Below are 3,306 nucleotides of genomic sequence, written 5' to 3' on the forward strand. Positions count from 1 at the left end.
GAAGGTCTTTTAAAAGCAAATGTTTTAAAGAAAACTCAGAATCCTCAAAGTAATACACCATTGTTGCCTGTGAAAAAGCCAGATGACTCTTATCGCATGGTACATGATTTGAGATTCGTAAATGAGGTAGTAGCTGATTTGCCAGCAGAAGTGCCAGATCCACATACTTTACTAGCTCAAATTCCACCAGATGCAAAATGCTTTACAGTCTTAGACTTATGTGGTGCATTTTTTAGTGTTCCACTTAGTGTTGAAAGTCAGGGTCTGTTTGGATTCACATATAAGGGGCAGTTCTATGAGTACACAAGATTGCCACAAGGATTTAAACATAGTCCTCATATTTTCAATAAAGTATTGAAAGATGATCTTGTGGGGATAGAACAAAAAGTAAAAAGTACGGTGGTACAATATGTGGATGATATTATAATCTGTTCATTGGATGAGATGACATGTCATGAGGATTCCATTAAAGTATTACAAATATTGGCAGAAAATGGTCACAAGGTCTCACAGAAAAAACTGCAGTATTGTCAGGAGAAGGTAGTATATTTGGGTCAGACAATAACACAGGGACACAGACGTATTTCTGATAACCATTTAGAGGCTGTTCGAAAGGCTCCTAAGAGCAGTTAGGGAAATGATGACTTTTCTTGGTATCGCTGGCTATTCTTCAGCATGGATTGAAGATTATGCTAGTTTAACAGGGCCCTTGAGAGCTATGATCAAAGAGACTGGGAATGCTCAACTTCATTGTTATCTTTTATGGACACAGGAAGGCCTTTTGGCCTTTGAAACGATTAAACAAAGATTACAGGAGGCTCCAGCACTAGCACTTCCAGATTACTCTAAGAATTTTCTGTTGTATGTGTCTACTTCAACTGGGGGTAAATATGCATGCGCAGTTCTTTGTCAGCCAACAGGTACAGGAATGAGTCCTCAACCCATTTCATACTACTCCACTGCCTATTCTGACGTAGAGCTAGGACTGCCTCTGTGCTACAGAGCAATGGTGGCCGTTTCTCTGATGTATGATAAAGCATCATCTGTTACGATGATGCTTTCCCAGTTACCCAGTAACAATTCTTACTCACCACAGCCTTAGAAATCTTTTAAACTATGGCAAGTATACGTTAACAATGCCTAGGCTTAGGGATTATCATAGGTTATTAGAGCAGGAAGATGTTACGGTGGCAAGATGTGTTACAGTAAATCCGGCTGAAAATTTGCCAACTGCTGAGGATGGAGAACCACATGATTGTATTAAGGAAGCAGAAAAATATTCAAGGTTGAGGTCAGATTTGCAAGCCCTCCCACTGCGGGAGGCAGATCTAGAATATTGGACTGATGGTTCTTGTTACCGTGTAGGGGACAAATTGAGTGCAGGTTATGCTGTAGTGAAGGCCCAGGGTACAGGGTTTGTAGTAGAGAAAACAGGAATGGTACCACAACCCGCGTCAGCACAGCTTGCTGAACTTGTGGGATTGACTGAAGCATGCTTGTTAGCTGAAGGGAAGCGTGTGACAATCTACACAGATTCTGCATACGCTCACAATGTGTGTCATCTGTTTGGAGAAGTGTGGAAAAACCGAGGGTTTAAGAAAACTGATGGTTCTCCAATACAACATCATGCTCAGATCATGGAACTTTTGCATGCTATGATGAAACCTAAAGAAATAGCAATAGCAAAATGTGCAGCACATAAATTGGACACGTCCAGGGTCACTCAGGGTAATAAAGCGGCTGATGATGCTGCAAAAGCAGTGACGGGCGCGAACAAATTGGGTAAAGTTCTTTTAGTCACACATGAAGTTGACTTAGAAGACAAAATTACACTTGCTGATGTGATTCTGATGCAGGAAGCAGTTTCTGAAATTGATAAACAGCTGTGGGTGGATCGTGGTGCCATTCAGGATTCTACTGGTATTTGGAGAAACCATGAGGGATTGATCATAGCACCTCCGGATCTGCTCGGATTAATGATCCAAGAGGCACATGGGTTAGCCCATGTTGCAAGGGGGGAGGTTAGGAGAAAGATCATTAAAGAGTACGGATTTTGGGCACCATACCTTTTAGAAAAGATTGATCATGTTATAGGTAGATGTACTATCTGTTTGAAAAATAATGTTCGGAAGGGTGTGGCAGTTCCACCAGGCTATATCCCAACACCAAGGGGTCCAATGCGTGAGTTGGTAATTGATTTTGTTGATATCATAAAACCAGTAGAAGGAAAAAGGTATATGCTGGTTGTTGTCGACAGATTTTCAAGATGGCCAGAGGCCTGTCCAACTAAACATAAAGACGCTCAGTCGGTTGCCAAGTTTCTGTGTAGGGAGGTCATTTGTAGATGGGGACTTCCTGATAGAATATCATCTGATAATGGTAAAGAGTTTGTTGATAAAACTGTGAAACTAATTCTCCAGAAATTGGGAATTAAACAGCGCCTTGGATCAGTTTATCATCCACAAAGCCAAGGAATTTGTGAAAAAATGAATGGTGTTTTAAAGAACCGCATTGTTAAAATTTGCCAACACACGGGTTTAAATTGGATAGCAGCGCTTCCATTAGCATTAATGGTATGCCGCTCCAGTGAGTTGCGTGATTTACATATGACTCCTCATGAGTTGGTAACAGGGAGACAGATGCCAACACCTTGCTTACGTACAAGTGGAAAGGGTCCTAGTTTAGCCCTTTTAGAAGACAAAATGCGAGCGTATGTAACATATATGGCTGCTCTTCATAAAAGGATATCCATGTATGTTTCTGACAGGCAGAGACAAGAAGAGGTGCAGGAGACACTCGATGAACAAAAAAGGAGTACGGTGCAACCTGGAGACAGGGTGTTTGTAAAGGTCTTTAGAAGAAAGTGGTATAACGAACGCCGTGAAGGACCATTCGAAGTTGTTCGCAGTACGGGAACAGCTGTTCAGGTTAAAGGGTCTCCAACTTGGTACCATTTGTCTCATTGTGTCAAAGCACCTGTTGAAGAAGCCTTGTCTTTACACGATGGAGATGTTGAGGTTTCGCCAGAGGGGATGGTTCAGGACATGGGTGAAACTGATAATCATATACAGAATTCTGATGATGTCACAGGCGACCTTACCATTAACAGGCCTGGAAAAGGATTTAAAGACATTGATTTCAGACATGTCCCAGGAACATCAGAAAGTGCAGAGAGCTGTGATGCTGCTCCAGGACAATCTGAATGTTCAACAAGAAGTTCAAGGCCAGTCAGACAAAAAGTCAGGCCTAAACGATATGGTAATTGGAGTTGAAGTAGCTTTAGGTGGGTCAGTTCAGCTCCCATGT

The 3,306-nt window shown here is 41.9% G+C and overlaps 1 pseudogene; it reads left to right on the top strand.

The window, feature by feature from the left end:
* LOC147818421 (uncharacterized) overlaps positions 1-3,306 on the top strand; it is a 29,052-nt pseudogene that overhangs the window by 12,642 nt on the left and 13,104 nt on the right.

The sequence above is a fragment of the Seriola lalandi genome, unplaced genomic scaffold, assembly GCF_002814215.2.
Source record: "Seriola lalandi dorsalis isolate HSWRI2012SDOR001 ecotype SW California unplaced genomic scaffold, Sedor1 jcf7180002054584, whole genome shotgun sequence".
Lineage (NCBI taxonomy): Eukaryota > Metazoa > Chordata > Actinopteri > Carangiformes > Carangidae > Seriola > Seriola lalandi.